We start from the raw sequence: 22,766 nt of genomic DNA on the forward strand, positions 1-22,766 counted from the left end.
GTAATTAATATGAAAACTATTCTTTATGTTTATGCCATCAAACACCAAAATTTCATGGTTTTACTTCTCAAAATGAGAAGTATGTATATGGCCAGAAGTACACAGTGGTGTGCTGAGGGTGAGGGTCTCAAGGGGAGATGACAGGATAAATGATAGGAAAATGATAGGAATGATAGGAAACACCTTCCTGAATTGTAAACTTCCTCAGAGAGTTGGGAGAAATAAAACTAAGTGACTTGACTGGTGCCTTAAAATATTAGTTCATATATTGAAACAAGTACATGACATGCTTGAATAAATACTATTGCATTAATTAGAACAAATTGAGACATGAGATTTCTAAGAGATTTAATGGCTGGAACTGAGGGTGTGTCTAAGGATTCACCTCCCATTTTTAGGGTCATGCCTTTGCTTTTGGGGGCTAGGGAAATTGAGAAGCACTGACCTAAAGAGAAAATGGAAAATTTTTAAGTAGAGTACTAAACTTTGACTGTCTTTTAATAAAGTAAGTGGACTGGGACATGGAAATTGCTGGGGAGATTTAATAAGCATCTCTGTCAGAGCAGGAACTTTTTGATGTTGCTGTACACTTGAGACCCAAATTTGTAGGGCTTTCAATGACTCCAAAATGTTTTACCTCCTTAGCTAATATTACAAGAATCCAAAGACATAAAAGTTCACCACTGATTTATTCATAAAGTTCATATTTTCAGAAACCAGGTGGATAGAGCAGATGGCAAACTGAGGTTACTTACATTCCTTTTCATTGCTGAACTGTGAGAAACTGAATGGAGTCACTGCTTTTGAGAGACTGCTCAACTATTCTGTGGACCCAAAGCCCCAACTTTAGAAAGATGAGCAGTCTTTAATGCATATGCTCCTAAGAGCACGTCGGAATTATGAAGCATTTGTGTGACTATATTTCTAAAGAAACTGACCAGAGAAAGCAAATTTTGACCAATAAGGATACAAAACACCCATTGAATTTTTGAGATATGTAAATGAAATATAAAATTATCCTGAAACTTAAGGCAATGTTTTCACTTCAGGAAGCTGTATGAGAGAGAATACACTGACTTTTCTGAAACTGCTGATATGGAAAATGAAAATCTCTGTTGGTAGTGCTCCTCTCAATTGAACTGACCTAGACCAAGGTACTCTGGAATGACTCCAGTAAATAAAAGTCTCTGACTTGATCCATAATTAAACGTGACCAGGAATTGTCCATATTCTTATATGAGTGAAAATGACTATATTTACTTTGGGAGACCGTCTTTTTAATTTTAAAAAAAAAAAAAAAAGATAAAAGCTTTACTTGACCAAATAATAGTCACATGATCTACACAAGTAAGGTTTTCTGATCACGTGACCCACTGCTGACCTTAAACAGATACTTTCTGTTCTGTGCCATCATGCTGTCTCTGCCAAGACTGGAATGAAATTATTACTTAAAAGATGAGAAAACTTAACTAAGCTTAAGTAGCCTATCCAAGTTCACACAACTAGAAAAAGGTGATTTAGAAAGGGGACTTTTGACTTCTAATTCAGAGTCATCTTTTTGTGCCTTTTCAACTGAAATGAACTTCAAATCTATGGCACTTAAAATATGAGTTTCAGACAAAACTCTTAATGTCATTCAGCATCGCTTTGTTTAATCAAAATTGCATCTAATAGTTGTACTTATTACATAATTTTGTACAATACCCAGTATATAAGTATTTAATAATTCACCTGGTTATGAGAGTTTATCATAAGAAAGCATAAAATGCATAATTTATTCATTTATGCATATCTTTATGATGGTTGTAAGGGTTGAATATCTTCATTTGCAAATACTTAGCAGCCACTCTTGGTGCCTAAGTTCTCTCTAATGGAGAAAGGGGAGGTGCTGCTATAACAGAATCATGATAGATGCCTACATATTATTTGAGAGAAATAACTTTTTATTTTCTGTGCTCCCAATTAAACTCAATTTATCAAAGTTCCCTTAAATACAGAAATATAAACACTGAAACTAACTGCCTTAATAATTAGTTAATTCTAAATTTTTTGAGGTTACTTGCATATCTCCATATTTTTATTTAATATATACATACTTTATGCCTTTATTATCTTGTTGCAATACTAATACTAATACTACTAATAATAAATGTATGCAGGCAGATGGAAGATGCCTTAATTCTGAAAGAATATTTTTCAAGATCACACACTAAACGTGTTCAGAAAATACTGTTACCGACAGATCAGGCTCAGCTTGTCCTCTTGCCTTAAACAAATGACCTGAAAGTCCAAAAGTTGAAGCAAGGATTGGAAGGTTTATTCGGATTACTGGCACTCATCTAAATGTCTAACCAAGCAAACAAACAAAGAGAAAAGAGGAGCAATGGGGTCCAGTTTAGCCTATTCCTAATCAGGGGGGGCCAACCTGTTCCATTAACAGTAACCGATAAAAGCAGTTCTCCCCACTGTTTTCAGCATAAAGAAAAGTATCGACTAGAGTTAAGTCAGGAAAACATATCCAGGAGCCCTCCAGGGTGCACCTATACAGACGTGGATACAATCCAACCAAACAGAAGAGGGCTCATAAAATCAGAGAAAGGTAAAGAGAAAAAAGCATTGCCTTGTCAGAATTTAGGCCAGGGGACTCCAGGAGAGATCTACCAGCAGCAGAGACCTGGGAGCAAAATAGTCCCAGTGGCCACTTGCCTCTTGCAGATAGAGTCCTGTCCGGTGCCCAAAGCTTTCCAATTTTTGCCAGTGATTAAGTTAGGCTCTCGGATTCCAAAATCATAGAAATGAACAATGTACCCAACAGTAAAGCAAGTAACACTTCATTAGAAGAGGAGATAGACTTATGCATAAGGAGGGTAGCAACAGTAAAGCTAGCCCAGGAGGGGAGCTGTTCAGGATCTTTTACAGGGAAAGGAGTTAAGGGGTTGCAGGCCAGCATCAGGGGAGCTGGTCCACTCTGTTCTTCCTGGTTGCATCATGGGCGCATGCTCAGTAGGCATGTCCATCATTATCACCCCAGGAGGGTCATTATAGCAGGCACCTTGATGCTTTGTGAGAAGGTGGGAATTCCTAAAGGGGTCTTAAAGTTAATCTGTAACTTTTAAAATTATAGTAAACAAGGCTTGGGGAGGGGTTTTGCAACTCAGTAAATATCTGTTTCCTTTCTTATCTCAGTCTATTTTGTCAGGGCAGCCCATGGGGTAATCATTTGCCCTGAGGGGTCTCATGACTGAGGAGTGGAAAAGTAACAAAGTGTCCTCTGCAGGGAAAACGGAGTCAGTTTTGTTCACAGGCCTAGCCTTACTCTGTTTCAATACCTTCAAAGAAATTATGATGGTTAAATATTTATATTCTTTTTTTCCTGTCTACTATAATACCTTCCACTTTTCCTATAATTAAGTAGAGATATCTGCCCTGCTTAATTATTACAAAGCTTTTCCTTAATAAAGGCACTTAATTTTAAGCCACATTAAGAACAATCTTTATATTAGGCTTTATGATGTGTTATGTAACAAATTATTAAAAATATACTTTATTTTTACCCCTGGTTTTTGTTCAGAGCAGGAATTCAGTTTTCAAACCCTAGCATATAATGATGACTTTGGGAGAAAAAAGCCTAAAGCATAATTTAGAATTGTAAGTTGTTATAAGAATGAATATATATGTATTTGGTGTAACTAAGTGGAATCATCAGGTTTGTCACATAATGCTATAATATCAATAGGAGACACCCTCAGAGTTTAAATGCCTGTTAGATATCCTACTAAGAATTTATTCATTTGCTTATTCTCTTAACCGCTACCTGCAGAGAACACAAATTGATATTTTCATTTAAGTGATTCCAGATGACTAAGGTTTAGTGAAAAAAAAAAAAAAAAAATAATTTTAAACTGAAACAAATAGACTATAAAAGTTAATGACTTGATTATTTTCAGTTTGCTAAACCTGTCCTCAACAAGTAGTTGATTGCATTTGATAAAATTGTAATAAACCTTTACTATTCTATGAACTTTTAACTAAAATGAAAGATAATAAATAAACAAATAATCATTGAAATTATGCTGTGGATATGTCATGTTCAAAAATTTGCTTTTTGCTGGCCTATTGAAAAATATTATACTTTTTAGAGTGGCCCCACATATTTGTTTGTAAGTAACTTTAGGGATTTGGAATGAAAAGTATGTGCCATCTATGATGTCACTTTCCCATCTTATACCTACCAAATTGTCAATTGATTTTGTTTACTGACCCCAGATTTGGCATTAGAGTCCTTTTTGAAACAATTCTCTACGCAGCAGTTGGTTCATGTTTTAAAATGCATTTGTTATCACTGATGTAAACTGTTAAAAGGTAAGAAAGCTGAGGACTGCCATTCGTGGTTAGATAGTCCAACTGTAGGGTAAGGTGGAACATGTGTCCAACAGCGACAGACATGCTCCCTGCCAGGGAATGGTAGGGCTGTGAAGCAGGAGTGGGTGGATATCAAATGGAGAGTTTAGCCCTGGAAAGAATATTGAGTTACATTTAATGAAGAAACCAATTTGTATCTTAATCTTAATGCTGCCCTCAGGATCCTCACCATCAACATGCCCACAAGTCACTGGTATTAGTATTTTCTCGACATAATTGTTGGTGTTTATTCAGTTCCCAATGTGCAGCAGGTACTGAATTAGTCACTGCCCCACAAATATTATCTCTGATACTTGTAACAGTGCCTCAAGGGAACATATTTATTATGCCTCTGTTATAGATGAAGAAAGATAGTTGGCATCTTATTCTCTTTTTATCACACAAATATGTTGCATTAGAGAGTTGTTAAAAATATTAAAATAAAAATAGACATTAATTAGCTCTAGTTATTTGAATGATTGCTGTCTTTAACCTGTGCCTAGTTTAATCTGTTTTGCATTATAGAAGATATTGAGCTTAATGAACAGAGAATCACAACTCTCAACTTCTAGGGTTAAAGAAGCCACCCATTTATAAATCCTCTCATCCTCAATCGCAGGGCAGGAATGATCAACCAAGACAAAAACTGATGTTTTTAAAGAACAGATGGAGTGCTCATAAGGTTAGTTTACTTGACCCTGCTTAATTTGCCATATTCAAACATAATGCAATCAAATAAAGAAAAAAGCACAAGCATTAATCCACTTATAATTAATAGTTGCTAAAAATTAAGTTAGCCAAGTTATGCATCTATCAGCTTGTTTCCAGAAACCATTACTTTAAATCACATCTTTAAAATGATAAATTATACCATGAAGTTGTTTAAGAAGTAGAGGAAAGTAGGACAGATTAATTCTAAAAATGATTCTAATTTATAATCTATGACTATACTACTTAGTTTCTCATACTCTTACAAACTTAAAAATTTTAAAAGAAAATAAATATTTTGTCTATAACCAAAACACTTCACGTTGAAAGGGTTGGGTTGTACTATATAAGTTCACGAGTGGGATAACTTAGTTTTCCTACTTGTGAACACCAAAGTCCCCATAGGGGTTTCTTTTTTTTCCTTTTTGAAGCCAAGTACTTATTTATGTACTTGTAATTATTTATCCTTGTCAGTTCACATCAAAATAACATAGCTACAGGGATTTTTCCTTCATAGGAGAGCTTGAATAAACAGGGTCCATTCATGTGCTACCAATCCTGCTGACTGGCCTTTTACATCCTGAAACATAATTAATGCCACACAAATTTTTCTGAGCTGAAATGTGATTTTGGTGCATTGAATCAATCAAGTTTGCTCAAGAAACAGATTAATGATTAAGGTCACTAAAAAAATAAATAACTCAGCCTTTAGGCCCTTTGAATGGGTGTGTTCTTCTTAGTACACTTAGTTGGCAGATAAGTGGCCAAGGTTAATAATTGGGTGATGTAGAAAGAACACAGGTCTACAGAATTATTCTGAGTTCTTGCATTGATTATTTTCAGCATTTAATAAGAACCTATTATGTACCAGGTTCTGTGTGGATTGCATGTCAACAGTATGAAGCAACCTCAGGGGACACTTGGGCAGCCACTTAGTGTCTCCTTTGAGATAGCTTTATTTCCTTTATTCTCTTAGTAAACCTATGATATACAAAAATGCCCTGTTTTAGACTTGATCCCAGTATTTACTGACATTTTAATGACCAGCAGTGAAAACACTGCCTTTTACATTTGCTAAAATAAGAATTGTGCCTTATATATTCACAATGTTTTCCTGAAAAGTAGAGCCTTGAATTTACCTTTGAGAGTAGACTGCTGCTTTGGAGAGATTGGGGTAGGGTGTGAGGGCAGTAAAACTTGAATGGGAATTTACGTCAGATAAAAGTAAAGACTCATGAAATTGAGATTCCAGAAACAGAGGAGGGAAATTGCTTTGCATAATAATGTAGAGTTTTCTTTTTTATGGGTGAGTTTGTGTCTTCCAACATTGTGTTTTCTCTTAGGAAAGCTGTTTTGTTCATGTCTACGGTGCTAAGGAGAGTTGGGATCTCACTTTGTATAAAAGAGGGTGCTCAGGGTCAGGCAGTGGGAGAAAGAGCTGTAGACTGTAACTCAAAGAGAGAAGGAGACAGGGCAGGGCATATCAATTCTGAGAAATGCTATTTTGTTTGTTGATTTTACTGCTTTGCAATTCCTATCTGATATCCAGAACAAACACACACACACACATACACACACATTCTGTTCTTAGTTGTTTAGGGGTAGTATTAAGATACTTTCTGTCTCAGTGCTTAGGGAGTGTGTGTGTGTGTGTGTGTGTGTGTGTGTGTGTGTGTGTGTGCGCAAGTAGGACTATGGGCCTGCTTCTGTCTGAAGGAAGCCAACTCAAGATTCTGGAGGTGTGTGTGTGTGTGTGTGCGCGCAAGTAGGACTATGGGCCTGCTTCTGTCTGAAGGAAGCCAACTCAAGATTCTGGAGGTATCTTTAAGAAAAGCTGAATTTCACTCTGAAGCTAGGTAGGGGACAGTGGGATTTGATTCAGACTGGAATTTCTAGAGTATGGCAGGACTTCCAGATAACTGAAATTTAGGTTTGAAAGAGATGTCTGATTCCCCAAAGCTTAGTGAAATCTTATAAATGTAGAAACTAAGGTTTAGATGCAAGAAAGCTAATATTGGACATTGAAGTAATATTCTTATTTTAAATCATGATTGTTAATTTCAGTTCAGTTATAATGGACTAGTTTGCAGCAACACAATCCTCTCACCAAGAAAAACTTGATAGGTGGATTTAATTAAAAATCGCCTTAAATGCATCTGAGAGCTACCAAGACAACTAGGGCTCTAGAGGTCAAAATTCTAGAGAAAAGAGGCCCTCCTTGGGTAAGCTTAACCTTCTGTGTCATGTTTGCCCTCCAGACATTTGACAGTACAGAAGCAAGGTGGACAGGAAGGTGAGAAGTCCAAGCTAAAGCTGGTGCTAAAAGGCAAAAATTCTGAGAGGAGATTTTGGCAATCTTTGAGGTTGGAGACTCCAAATGATATTCAGCACTACCGAAGTGGTCAGTAATTGAGTGCCCAAGATCCTGGAGCAAAAAGAAGCACAGAGAACTGAGACTAACAGCTGAGCCATTTTCCTCTTATGGTAGTTATCCATTTGGAAGGGGTTAAAGCAAGAGATGGAGAAGCTTAGTAAAGCAGCTGCCCCTGAAGCAGCTTTTTACTCTAGCCTCTTAGGCTATTGACAGTTCTTAAAACTGGAGTGATAAAAGTTGGATTTCAGTGTGGAGGGTCTCTGGTAAACAAGGCAGGCTTTCAGTTAGTACCTCTGAAGGACTACATTCTAGAGGTTAAGATAGAACATAGGAATATAAACTAAGAGCAACGACTGCAACCCACTCTTAAATTAGCTCAAACACTGAATGTGTTAATGTAATCTTCATCTACCTGCTTACCCAAAACAAAAGGGAAGCATCTAGAGAAAACAGCATCCATTAGAAGCCTCTACAAAGTCTGGTATTCAATCACAAATACCAGTGGCCTAAGAAATGTGACAAAGAAAAAAAAAAGAAAGATAATGAAAACATATCCACAGGTGGTCCATATAGCAACATAAAACCTGAACAATGACAATCCAAAAATGGCACTCTGACATATGAATTTAGGCCACTTTTTCATATGAATTTAAATGTAAACGTCTTAAACCAAATGTGGGCAAATTAAATCTTGCAATGTTTGACTACAAAATATCTACAGAAGTTAGAGTCAGCTCTGCTATTTAATTTTGCACTAGAGGTCCTAACCGGTGTAATAATTCAAGTAGAAAAAATAGTACAAGGACTGATTATAAATAAATAACACAAACATTACTCAAAATGGTCTGAGAATGTACGTAGGTACTTCAAAAGACCATGCAAATAAACTATTAGGATTAATAAATAAAATCAGCGAGGCCAAATGAATACAAAGTCAATGTGTTTCTTCAAACCAGCATAAAGTTTAAGAAAATGAAATTAAAAAATAGGCTTTACAATTGTGTTTAAGCAAATATCTAAATATAAATTTAATTTACAAAGAAGAAAATAAATGGAAGTATTTACTAAATGTGTTGATTGGAAAATGCAATACTATTAAAATGTCAGCGGTTCCCAATTGATTTATAGATTCAATACCATTTCAATCAAAATCTCATCAAGAGCTTTTTCAGAAATTTTCAAGCTAACTCTAAAATCTGTATGGAAATGTAAAAGGCAAAATGTAACTAAGACAATGTGAAGAAGAATCAAGTCAGAGGACTTAATAAAATAGATATCAATACTTTTTATACAGCTAGAGTAGTTAGAATAGTGTAGGTATTGGTATAAGAGTAGATAAATTGACCAGTGAGAAAGAATAAGTACAGAAAGAGGTTCACGTGTATGAACATTTGATTTATGACAAAGGTTTCACTGTGGAGTAGTAGAGAAAGAATTGCCTTTCAGTAAATGGTGTTGGTATAATTGAATATTCATAGAAAAAATAATTGGAACTTATCTCCCTGTATCAAATTATGCATAAAAGTAAATTCCAGGTGTACTTCAGATTTAAGTGCAAAAGGTAAAACACCAAAACTTCTAAAATACAAAGAAGCAAATACATTTATGACTTTAGAGGTTAGCAGCAATTTTTTAAATATATCACAATGAGCAGTAATACAAAGTAAGAAAATTAAAAATAGACCATATTTCAATTAAGAACTCACAAATACCAGTAAATCAGTGAAAATGCAACCTTCAGAATGCAGAAGATATTTGCAATGTGTACAAAAATGTTATATATATATTATATATATATGTGTGTATTTCTTTTTTTTTTTTTACTTTTTTCTGTAATACTTGAGTAAAGGTATTTACTAAAAAAATTTTAAACTACAACATGGTGAGTGCTATAATGCCTTCCACAAAAAAGGCAGTCCAAACATTCCTGTCAAATGAAAACCTGCACGAAGAATTTGGAGACACACTGAGCAATGTGTAGTTAACTCTGCACGAAGGTATCTGGGAGACATTCAGGTAATGCCTCAGATAGGATTGTGGAGATAAATAGGTATTTTCTTGGCACAAAGATAGGCTGTTGTGTACTAAAGGAACAGCATGTGTGGAGAAAAGCTGAGAAACTTACCAGGACTAAAAATTCTGGGAATGTATGAATAGCATCTTTCTGCAATTGCTGAATTAATTGCAAACATTTTGCCACTTGAAGACCTTTCCTCCAGTTTATGAATCTATGGAACAGAAATGCAGTAAAAGATAACCTGCCGTTCATGGGCTTAGTCAATGCTTCCCTCCTGCTGCCTACCTACTAGACATGTGGCTACTCATTATCCCCAGAGGGAGGGCTCAGGAAAGGAAAGGGAGAAAAGTCAAATTAGTTAATTAAGCAGCCCTGGCCAAAGGTTTGCTAGTGGGAGGAGGTTGAAACTAATGGCTAAAATGAGTCTGTTAGATTTAATGAAACTCTTAGTTTTGGCTTCCCTTTGACTATATGGAGAAATGAGAATTAGGCTTTAATTTGCTTTTTAATAGTGTCCCATCTGACACAAGTTCTTGTACATTTAATTCAACAATTAAAAGTTTTAATGTATACAAGACACTAAGGAAAATAGCATCCATTTAAACTTTAGGAATTGATTGCCTAACAAATGCAAAATATGAAAACAAACACTACACTAAGAAGTCTGTTTTTTAACACCAAACTATATTCTATTACAAAGGAAAAATGACACTTCCTTTCCAAGGTGTATGTAAAACAAATAACATCACAACTTTTTAAAACCAATGTCTCTAAGTTTTATTTTCAAATTATGAGACAGATACCAGCTTTAAAAATAATAAACAATATATTTATTCATTAGAACTGTCCCCTGGATCATTTAACTTTAATCGATGTCTTCTTTAATCAAGAGCATTTAAATATATTGGAATATGGTTCAAGACAACTGAAGAAAGACATATACTGTATTTGAATGCAAATTCATTGATTAGTAATTTGCTAAGGATTGAAAAGACTTATTTTTAATACACCTTTAGTGAATACACTGTTCAATGACTACAGGGGACTCTGACATGTTGGCACCTATATAAGAATAAGCAAAACATGGATAAATGGCGAAACAGCAATGGTCCAATGAGGCACAAATGGGGAAATATTCACAGTAGCAATTCATAATGGAGGAATGACAGAAGAAGGATAAGAGGGTTTATGCTGAGCTAATAGAGAAAATAGCACACTTGCATAAAAGTCATCCATTTCTGAAATCTAACATTATCCATAAAAAGCCTGTTAAGAAAAAGCCATATCATTGTTGACACATTTGCAGAGCATGCACAGAAATAGTATCTGTGTGGTTTTATGAAATAGTAAATTGTCATAGTAATAGTTTGTTAATATACGGTTGATGGAGACTCTACTTTGAAGCCAGAAGTCTGAGCAAATAAAGTCTTAGACTTGATCTGTCTCTGAATCTAGGATATCACTGGTTTGCTTCAGTCTGGTACCAGAAAGTTTCTGAGTGATCTGTATAGATGATTAAGGAATGATCCTGAAAAAAGTGAAGCAATGAGATGCATAATTGTTTGTTTGTTTTTTTTCAAAATGAATTTCCAGGTATGGGATATATGGTTAATGAACACCACCCTAATCTAGTCGCAATTTCCAGGTATTAAATTATTTGACCAATGAAAATAATCGTTACATGGATAATAAGAATATAAGAATAGAATGGAATTGGGAGCACAAGTTATCTGTGCTTTCAAGATTGTTCTATTATATAGCATCATAGATATGAAGGATATAGTAATACTTAACCTGTTGTCAGGTGATCCACCCTAGCTGAATTGGTCAAGATTTATTTTTAGAAATATTAAGACATTATTTTACATGATTGTGGGAGCAAGCCCAAAATCTGCAGATCAGGTCTGCAGACTGGATACTCAAGAAAGAGTTGATATTACAGCTTTAGTTTAAAAGCAGTCTGGAAGAAGAAATTCCTCTTCTTCATAGGACTTCAGTCTTCTTTCTCTTAAGGCCTTAAACTGATTAAATGAGGCCCACCCACATTATTAAGGATAATCTGTTTTACTCAAAGTCTACTGATTTAAAAGTTAATTTCATCTAAAAATACCTTCACAGAGGCATTTAGACTGATGTTTGACCAATTCACTGGGTACCATCGCCTAGCCTAGTTGACACATAAAATTAACTATCATGCCAGATTTCATCCTTCCCAGTGAAAAGAATCTGATTTGGTCAGTGTGTCTCTCTCTAAGGAGTTGGAGGAGTGGGAAAAGTTTTCTTACAGTGATAGAGGCTGTTGTCTTCATGTCCATTGTGTAATATTTACTCTTGACACTTTCACTGATACCTGGTACCTCTGATTGTGGGCAAAGAATCTTCATGTCCACTGTGTAATATTTACTCTTGACACTTTCACTGATACCTGGTACCTCTGATTGTGGGCAAAGAATTAGGTGTGGTTCTAGTGGACACTCATGAACTATGACAAACTGTGAAGAGAGAACTTCTGGGGTTGTTTTCCTTAGACACAGGCTAAGTAACTCTTCTCCATCATACATCAGAAATATGAATCTATGGAACTGCAACCCACTCTTTACAGTGTGTGTCACTTTACAGTGCTGTCAGCAATAAAAGTGCACTGAATAAAAATCTGGGAAGTTATTAATCCCTTTTAAATTTTCTAATTTCTCTATCAGGTTAGACAATGGTATGCCAAATTATTTTCATTTTCATTTATTTGAATACCAGTGAGGAAAATTTTCTCCAAGGGTTTGTTTCCTTTTCCTCTTGAGCAAATTTATTCATGCTGTTTACTCATTCATCTGTTGAATCTTACAGTATTCTTTATAGATTTGTGTAAGCTTTTTATGTTCTGAAGATATTAACCTCTTTATACTTTTTTTGTATCAAATATAAGAATTTCACATGTAGATATTTTTCTTTTCTTTTAGCTTTTTTTATTTTAATCTCATAGAAGTATGAAATTACATATTTTTGAGTCAATCTTTTTTATTACTTTCTTCCATTGCTTCAAAGTGTATCATTTCTTTACACATCTATGAAATATTCTTGCTTATTTTTGACTACTGGAAGTATATATATATATATATATATATACTTCCAGTAGTCAAAAATAAGCAAGAATATTTCATAGATGTGTAAAGAAATGATACACTTTGAAGCAATGGAAGAAAGTAATAAAAAAGATTGACTCAAAAATATGTAATTTCATACTTCTATGAGATTAAAATAAAAAAAGCTAAAAGAAAAGAAAAATATCTACATGTGAAATTCTTATATTTGATACAAAAAAAGTATAAAGAGGTTAATATCTTCAGAACATAAAAAGCTTACACAAATCTATAAAGAATACTGTAAGATTCAACAGATGAATGAGTAAACAGCATGAATAAATTTGCTCAAGAGGAAAAGGAAACAAACCCTTGGAGAAAATTTTCCTCACTGGTATTCAAATAAATGAAAATGAAAATAATTTGGCATACCATTGTCTAACCTGATAGAGAAATTAGAAAATTTAAAAGGGATTAATAACTTCCCAGATTTTTATTCAAGAACACCTAGAGCCTATTTTAGAGAACAGTATCTAATTCATGGATCTAAAACTTTTTATCTAGTTACCTCAGACAATTCAATAAATACTCATTTTTATTTCCATATTTTCATAAGCTTTATTTAATTAACTAAAATTTAAAATAAACATGTATATATGTATACAAATATGTGCATATATATATGTGTGTGTGTGTGTGTGTGTGTACTTGTATGTGCCTCTATCTAGCAGCATATATATGTATATATAGAAATGCCTTTTTCTATTTATCTATTAAGAAAAAGAGAAAAAGAAAGAAATTTCTAGTTGTCTAGTCAATATCAATTTTCAAAGTGTATATCAAGGTTAACAGCATGCTAGTTTCTAAACTTATACAATTCCTATTTTGTTCAGGGAAACAATATGCTTCGTTATAAATAGTCATCTCCCCATACTTCCCTACCATAGGAATAGAGATGTGACCAAGTTCTAGCCAACTGGATTTAAGTAGAAGTCAATGGACAGGACCGCTGAACAGTAATTTAAAATGAGCAATATTTATCTGGCATCTTTCTTTAGCAGACCAGGGTAACCAACATTGTAAGTCCACGTCTGAGTCTGAAGGCCTGAGAACCAGGATCTCCAGCATCCGAGGGCAGGAGAAGATGGATACCCCAGCTCAGAAGGAGTGAATTTGCTCTTCCTTTGCCTTTTTGCTCCATTCAGGCTCTCAATGGACTGGATGATGCCACATTGAAAGGAGCTGTCTTTTTCACTTAGTCTGCAGCATAAGTGCCGGCCACGATGCACAAGTGGGAGTTCCCTAGAAGTGCCCTACTCTTTCAGGTCCTTCCCCAGACCATGGAAAGCCTTCTATTCCCCTCTCTCTCTGACTTATATTTCCCAACTGCTCCAACGTTAAGAGTCTTTGTAGAAGCTTTTCATCTTTCTTCTCTGGTGATGTTAGTTTCTCTGTCTTCTCCTGGCTCACAAGATTTTCTTCCTTTTTTCCTTTCTTGTCCTTCTCTTATTCCCTCTCCCCCTTTCCTTCTTCCTGCTCTTTATTTTTCTTGCTCTCTCTCTCTTTCCTTTTTCCTTCACTCCCTCCCTCTCTCCTTTCTTTCCTTGTTTCTTTTGCTTTCTCTCTTTCCTCATCTCTTTAATTACATTTACTAATTATACTATAATTACCTGTTAATGATTTTACTTTCAAAGAGTCTGTGAGTTCCTTGCAGCAGGACACTTCCTGTTACAAGGAAGCTTTTTTTTTTTTTTTAATTCAGAGGATAGAATCTAATTTTACAACAAAAGGAAATAATTGCATACATTTAACAGTATTGTTAAAAACCTCTTTGATCCTACAGAGAATAGTATTATTATTAATAAGATTAATGACTAATACCTACAAATGCAATTATTTTGTGACAAGCTTTCTGTGTGAGTAAATATTCAATGTGGATTTGTTTGTGTGTGTAAACTTGGACAGTGATATGTATTTATAAATGCATAATTTATATGGTAATACACATTATATGGTAGAGCACTAGAAAATGTATAGTTTTTAAATTTTTTATAATTTTTTTTTTTTTTTTTTTTTTTTTTTTTTTTTTTTTTTTTTTTTTTTTTTTTTTTTTTTTTTTTTTTTTTTTTTTTTTTTTTTTTTTTTTTTTTTTTTTTTTTTTTTTTTTTTTTTTTTGCTGAAGTTAGAGTATTGAATTTGTGGAAACTAAATACATACATGTTGTGACTCAATTATATTCTGTGTTTGTATTGCCCCAAATTTGTTTAAAATATATTCTTCATCTTTCTGAAGTGAGTTTAGTGCATGGAATCAGAGGTAAATATAGTAAAGCTATTCAGGCCTCACCAACTTTTCCCCAGCAGGTTTCTACCTACACAGGCTGAAAACCAGGCCTAGATTTCCATATTCTGAACATCCAAAACATCTAATTTTCACAAAGAGGCAAAAAACATTCTCCTTTTCAATCTGCAACTCCCAACCCCCAGTACAAAGGTTTATACAGGCCTTGACCAAACAACAGATTTTCTCTGCCCACAGTATCCTAGGCCTTACTCATGCAAACAAAAACGTTTGTTTACGTTATTTTCAGGTCTGCCCACTTCACACTCTGAGGGCTAATAACTGCCCCCTGGTGGTAAAATGTGTATGCTTTTAGGAAAGCCAAGGCTTGGCTACTCTCCTAGGAAAGGTGAAAAATACCTTTCATTCCTTCCTAAAGAGATCATGGCTACAAAAACAAAGTAGGACACAATTTCTCAGTAGGTCGCCTGATAGTTTAACCTCTCAGTTACTCTCTCTGTTCCCCATTTCAACTTTATGTTTTGATTCAGGGATCCTGTTCAAGCAGCTCTTGGCTCCAGCCATTTAGCTGAGCCAGGTTTGGTAGCAAATATGCTTGGGCAAAGCACAATCCTAAGGCATGTCAAATAAACTGGGCACAAAACTCTAAGATCAAATCTGATTTTTCTGAATCTCGAACTCTCAGGTAATGTGAAATTAAGCAGCACAGATAACTTAATTAGATGTTTCCCATAATTTCCAAGACACATGCAGGGCCCTGCCACCTAAAACTTTCAGGAGCTACTTACCCATGTAGCTCTCTAAATAGATTCATTCTTTGCTTTTCAGGTGCTGAGTCAGCAGGGAAGCATTAAAGTATCAAGCAGTGATTCTCAACCAGGGGGATTTTGTTTCCTTTCCCCACAGGGCACATTTGACGATTTTCACATTGTGTGTGTGTGGCGGTGGGAGTGTTAGAGCCACTGGTATGTAGTGGGTAGAGACCAGCTATGCTGCTAAGTACCTTACAGCACACAGAAAAGTACCTCCATCCCCACCCACAACAAATGATCCAGCCCAAATTCTCAGTAGTGCCAAGGTTGAGAGTCCCTGGTACAGATGTTTGAAGGTTCTGGAGACAATCAGACTTGCTTCATATCCTAAAGCTGCCTGTCAGGTTTTCCAAAGCCTAAGTATCCTCAAATATAAAATGAAAATCTTAGGATTGTGTGATGGCTAAATGAACTAATCCTTACAAGGCACTTGTCACAGTGTCCCCAGCATAAACACTCACCATGTGGGTCATTATCACTATTTTTATTAACACTTTTCAACTTCAAAGAGGAATAAAGAACTTCTCCAGTTAAGATGAAAAAAGACATATTCAAAAATAGTAATGTGTTTTTATTTATTTATTTATTTATTTATTTTTTCCTTTTTGTCTTTTTTCGTGACCGGCAACGGATCGCAACCCTCAGTGTCGTGCCCGTACCGGACCGGGACCGGCAACGGGATCACAACCCTCGGTGTTGCTCCCGCACCTCGCTCAGCCAGTGAGAGGCCGGTCTGTATGTGGGATCCGAACCCTCGGCGGGAGTGCCGCCGCGCTTCCCAAGCGGTGCACTGTAGCAGTGCGCCACCGGGCCGGCCCAGTAATGTGTTTTATATACAAAAACTTTACATACAATTTTGGCCGTCCTACAGTAGAAGCAAGGTCTTCTTTGCATTGTTCTTCATTGGCACAATTGGTCTTCAGCACCTTCTCTCACAACTGAAAATTGCCCCTCAAATATTTCTGTTATACCAAAGAAGTAACTCAGTTACTCAGTTGTTTGTATTTGCAAACAAAGCACTTGAAATAATTACTGAGCATCACCAAACATACTGTTTCTCTCCTGATACAGCTCCCAGTGGTCAGGAGTCAGTATTAGAGCTGTTGCAATGACGTTCCCTGTTGCCACCCTAGATGTTGTCTCTTTTGAGATCTCTTACGATTGTACCAAGCTTGCTATCTTTGAGTGCTGATAAAGCCATCAGCGTCTAAAATGGAAGACCACCATAGTGTCCTTATCCTAGTAGTGGGTCACCTTTGTCACAGGCACCCAGGCATCTCACATAGTCTACCATGAAAGCAGTGTCTTCAGTGTCTTTTTTCTGGTTCTCATTTCTTACAAGCAACCTCTTGTATGCTTGAAAAACCTTCTTCATATTAAAAAGAAACAATTCAGAACTGCGTATACAACTTTTTAAAAAGGTTCTGCTACTTCATCCTAATAGAAATATAAACAAAACTTAACTCTAGAGATATAGTTTGAATAAATACAGGAATTTATATTCTGAAAAAGCAAAGAACTTTATATTTTCTGTAAGAACTATTATAATATAATAAAACTTACTTCATATTTATATATCTAACTTGTGTATCCTGGTGATTTACACAATATGGACACAGACCTGCCTTTGAAGCACATTGACGTCTTTCTGAAGATAGAAAAATTATTGCAGTTTTTCTCCTCTGTCTCCATCCCTCCCAAACTCCACCCCAATGTAAGGGTGTAATTAGCTGGAACATCTTGTTAGGTACAACATTTATTCAGAGTATATTCATATAGCTTTGTCTTCACTTTTCACAGGGTTGCAGTGATATCCGACTCCATGTTAATTTATAACTCTTGCTGGTGAAAGTCATGGGATGGGAGAACCCTGCACTGGAATGAGTCTTGCAGATAAAAGAACACCAAATTGGAATGCATCTGGTAGTCTCTTGAGACCTAAATTTAGATTCAAGGAAAGTGAAGGGGAAGAAATGAGGTGACATAAACAGGCTCCGCAGCGAAGTGGTGGAAAGTCTATGACTCCATCCCAGGTTTTCAGTTCTGTGCTGCCTAAGCAGGGGGTAGAGGCAAAAGGTACTGAACTGAAAATAATACTATATTACAAATTTCCTTATTTAAGTAAGAGGTTTAAGACACAACCTTGAAGGTAGAATTATAGAGACTGTATCATAAACATATGGTATCTGGGTTATCAGTCTCAGTGCCTATAACTAAACTGGAAATGATATTTTCAGATAGTTTTTTAGTGCTAAATTCTGTAAGATCGCATATTTAGTCATGAAAACATAAGCTTGAAAAGAATCTGAATGGTTACATTACCCACCGTCTGACATCCATTGGTCTCTACTACATCTTCAAGAGGAAATATTCCACCACTGCTTTTAAATCACTCTGGGGAAAAATCTATTTGGTTAGATTTTCAAAAATCACCTACTTCTACCTTCTATCTGCTGATGGAGTTCTGATTTCCAAATGACCCCTCTTCCAGATAAACAAGGAGGTGAATTATGAATGTCTCAGTTCTCCTGCCAGTGATAAAGTTGGGCATGGGCAGGTGACCCAGTTCTAGGCAGTGGAGCCCAAGCAGAGGTCATCTGTGAAGTGGCAGGGGTGAGTGGGATTCTTCTTTTTGGTCAGATGTTTTCTTTGTATATAATTCTTGACACTATGACAACTATCTTGAACTCAGGAGGGGAAAAAGACTAGAAAGCAAGACAATGTACTAGAGATGGGAAAACTGAACAAAAGCAAAAATTTTAATCCTAATGACATCATGGTGCTGTTGATTTAATCCCAGAAAATTCCTACCACTGAACTCCACTTTTAGTGAAGTAACTAAAAGTGTTATTACATGGTGCTCCTGCTTCATAAGACTTAACCATAAAAATGAATAGTTTCTGGTTAGAGCATGGTGCTGATAACATCGAGTTCTGGGCTTCAAACCCTGTGGTTTATGCCACACTTGTTTAGCTATTCTAATGCTTGCAGCCATAGACAGCTTCGCTGATGTGCTTTCTTATTTTAAGGATTCTACTGGCTTCTAGAGAGAGCAGTTTTACTGGTAGGAGGGTTTTTGTTGTTGTGTGCTTATTGAGCTGAAACATGTCTCCTTTTAATCTCCACTCATTGGTTCTAGGGAAGACTATTAAGTCTACTGGCTTCTAGAGAGAGCAGTTTTACTGGTAGGAGGGTTTTTGTTGTTGTGTGGTTATTGAGCTGAAACATGTCTCCTTTTAATCTCCACTCATTGGTTCTAGGGAAGACTATTAAGGCCACAGTAGAATTTCAACAAAGCAAACCAGTGGTCAATTTTTATGCAGAAAGATACAAACATGCGTAAGCCATAATCAGTGCCTGGTTTCTGGTAAGAGTGCTAGGACATACATCAAAGGTGTGTAGGTGCAAAGGGAAGACATTCCCTCCAACCCTCCAAAGGTACACTAAAGAATCACCTGATAAGGCATAATAAATTTTATTATATTATAGTTTTATGAGACAGGTGAGGCTGCAGAATGAAGACCCAAAGATACAGGAAAAAGTTCCCATTTTTCACTTTTTTTTTTTGCTAGCTGGTGCAGGGTTTGAAACCTAGACCTTGGTGTTATCAACACCATGCTCTAACCAGAAACTATTCATTTTTATGGTTAGGTTTTATGAAGCAGGAATACCATGTAGAAATGTGATTGGGCAAGAAAAGTATAATCTATCCTAATAGATGGAGGAGTTGGGAAACCCAGCAGGGCCTGTCTGTTTGATTCTTCTTGGCAACTCTGTGCAGTATTCATTCCTCCAGGGTATAGGGCAAGACCCTTCTAGAATGGGGATCTTATGACTTATTATCAGACAAGGTAGGTCGGAACATTTTTTATGGCCAGCTCCAAGACAGAAAGGTGAGGGAGGTGGGAAGATTAAAGTACATCTATGACCCACCTTGGGAAAAAAGGGATTCTAGTAATATATGGCTTGCCTCAGTGGAGAATGAAGCTGAGAGACAGGAGGGCAGGAGAAGGTCAGAGGAAAACTTTGCTTTTGAGGCTGCTTCAGAGGCCTGCACTTTGGTGTGCTGCTTTCAGGGTCCTAACAGGTGAAAATGATTTCAATCACTCGAGATTAAATAAAATGCACTGAGAATTTATAATATTTTAAAGTTACTTTTAGCTGGGCAATCAGAGAAAATTACATAGGAAAGATAATATGTGAGCTTGACCCTCAAATATTTAGCATATGAAGTTAAGGAGTGAAATGAGAAAGGAAAAAGAGATTCCACTATTCCAGGTAGAAAAGATTGGGCTGTATTGGACCATATAACAACAGAAGAATAACCTTATTCATGCACATGAGACAGAGAGCATTTCTGTATTTCTGGTTCCATTTTTCATGTAAAGGTCAGCTATACCTTTACAGTAAATTCTTTTTAATCTTTTTTTTTAAAGTTACTCAAGCGGGTTTTATTCCTTATAACTAAATTAATCTTTATTAATCTTGATTAAAACAAATACGTATGAAGTATGCAATTGGTTATTCAGGGGGCATGTAATGTATATGTTAATGTACCACATTTGTATTATGATACATGAGATCCCTAATTATTTCAGAGGACCAAGTTTATCTTCTAAAAACTAAAACAGGTGATTCTTTTATACCTTTGAAATTCATGAAAATTTAATGCACAACTCTACATATAATATTTGTAAACATTATATTTTAAGACAGCATCAAATAGGTAGAATGCTGTTTAAATATTTTGACACATCTAAATGTTATGAAGATAACTACAGAAAATAAATGGAAACTTGCCATTTCTATATGAAACTGTATTTAAGCCTATACACTGGGTATACATATACCATATTACATATATCATACATATATAGCTCTTTTTTCTAGTGATTATTTTTTATTCAAAGATGTAGGTTTAGGAGATAATAAACACATATTTTGAAAGTATTCTCTACCCCGGACTAACAATAGTTAATTGCTAAAAGGAGATAATACACTATGAGAAATTTTATTTAAAAAAAATGAAAAAATTTAATTCACTAAATAGCTAGGGAACTAATTAGGATTCCTTAGTTTTGTGATCTTGCGGGTAGTGAGTCATAATAATTCAAATTCTAATAATGGGGGAATCTGTAGTTTTAAAGTAAAAGAGAACTAGACTTACTGACATTATTCTTTTGTTCTTTTACGCACACACACAGATACTCACAGACACAAACACAACTATATCCCATCTTCCTTAATTAGCTAATACTTAGCAGCAGTATGACCTTCATTATTGTGTGGCCACATTGTCTGTATTATTGGTTTAGCTTTGGGGTGCAGGCCTAGAAAAAAGAGGCTGTGAGAGTAAGAAATTATCTGTTACTGCTTTATTGTGGTGAGGAAGAAGCATGGGGAATAGTTTTTGATTTTTAAGTAAATTTATGGTTACAAATAAGTGATAATATAAATAAAGTCATCTTTTTAAAACTAAGCATAGTGCTCACCTGAAATCAAATACTGGTTCATATCAGCTGAGTAAAGTGAATTTTTGGCACAGAGTAATAAACAGGTTTTTGACAATTCTGTCCAAACTTGCTTTTGAATTATTCCTTTTGGGGCATAAAATGTTTATTTACCATGAGTTAAAAGATCAAATGTGGACATTGACTACAGACTTTTAACATAAATAAATTATGCAGATTCTAATATTTTTGGAAAGGGGTATAAAGAAATGTGATTAATTTATTTCATTTACAGTAGTGTACAAAAGTAAGCCCAGGAAAGCCACATAGTGGAAGTGATAACAACACTGATATTGTCGACGGTAATGTGTACTTGGACAAACCATGTTTACTTTTTTAAGTAACTGAGACTATTCTACTCTTCAGTACTGTTTATTCATGACAACTAATTGCTTTAATATCTTGTCATGATAACATCTCTATACATTAGTAATATCTCTAATGAACCATGATGGAGAGAATTCCCATATCCCAAACCACTAAATTCTCAACTACTTTTGTTTTTTAGAAATATATGAAGTGACGTAAGTGAAAGAAAATAAAAATACTGAGTGAAGCCCCAAACACATATTTAGAATGTTTATGACCTAGGGAGTGAGCCCATGGTGCTATGTGCCCCTGTCTACCCTGGATCAGCCTGGCCCGAACAGCCCAGAGAACAAGTACACCCCAAGGCTTCTTAAGTCCCCCTTTCCTAAGTCTTCATTGTATTCTTGGTCTGTAAGATTTCATCATAAAACCACTGAAAAGAATATACCCTTTTACTATTCATTTTGATTCCTCATTTATGAAATGGGGATCATACCACCTACCTCAAGGATTATTGGGTGGAATTAATTAGATAATAAATAAAGAGTGCGTTGGAATACAGCACATACTCAATTTATGATGTTTCCAATATTTGGCTTAAGTATGGATTTAATAAATGTTTTTTTTTAAAAAGCAGTCACCTGCTTCCCCAACTTGGATTTTTTTTTCTCATGTTAGTACCAATCAGTAAGGTCTTCTGCACAGCATTTTTATTTTCTTTTTATTGAAGTAATTTATACAAGGGTCTAGATATTTTAAATTATCACTCTGAACACGTATAATCAATATCTGAATATCTGATCTAGTTAGATATCCAGACAGTACTTTTAGATGTGCTTTGGAGATGGCAGAACCCCCCGCCCACCCCAAATTTGAAAAATTCAATCTGTGATGAAGTTTTCTTATGTTTAGAATTTTTACGTAATATTTCTAGGTAAAGATACAATTTGATGATACCTGTCACGATGCATCGACAAGTATTTTTGAAGGTGCGAAGTATAGATTTTTAATCACTGTGAGAAATAAACAAGTGAGAAAGATAATTCCTAATCTCAAGGATGTTTCATTGATGATGGGGTGGGGGGCTTATAGACATATCTAAAAAGAACTAGAATGCAAAGTGGAATGATTTAAGGGGCAAATAAAAATGCAAGTAAAAATGACTATTAATTCTTGAATGTTGAATTTGTTTGGGGCATTCTATTTCTAATCCTTACAATAATTCTTCCAGGTAGGTAGTATAAACCACATTTTACATAA

Source organism: Galeopterus variegatus, unplaced genomic scaffold (genome assembly GCF_000696425.1).
Source record: "Galeopterus variegatus unplaced genomic scaffold, G_variegatus-3.0.2 Scaffold1153, whole genome shotgun sequence".
NCBI classification, from domain to species: domain Eukaryota; kingdom Metazoa; phylum Chordata; class Mammalia; order Dermoptera; family Cynocephalidae; genus Galeopterus; species Galeopterus variegatus.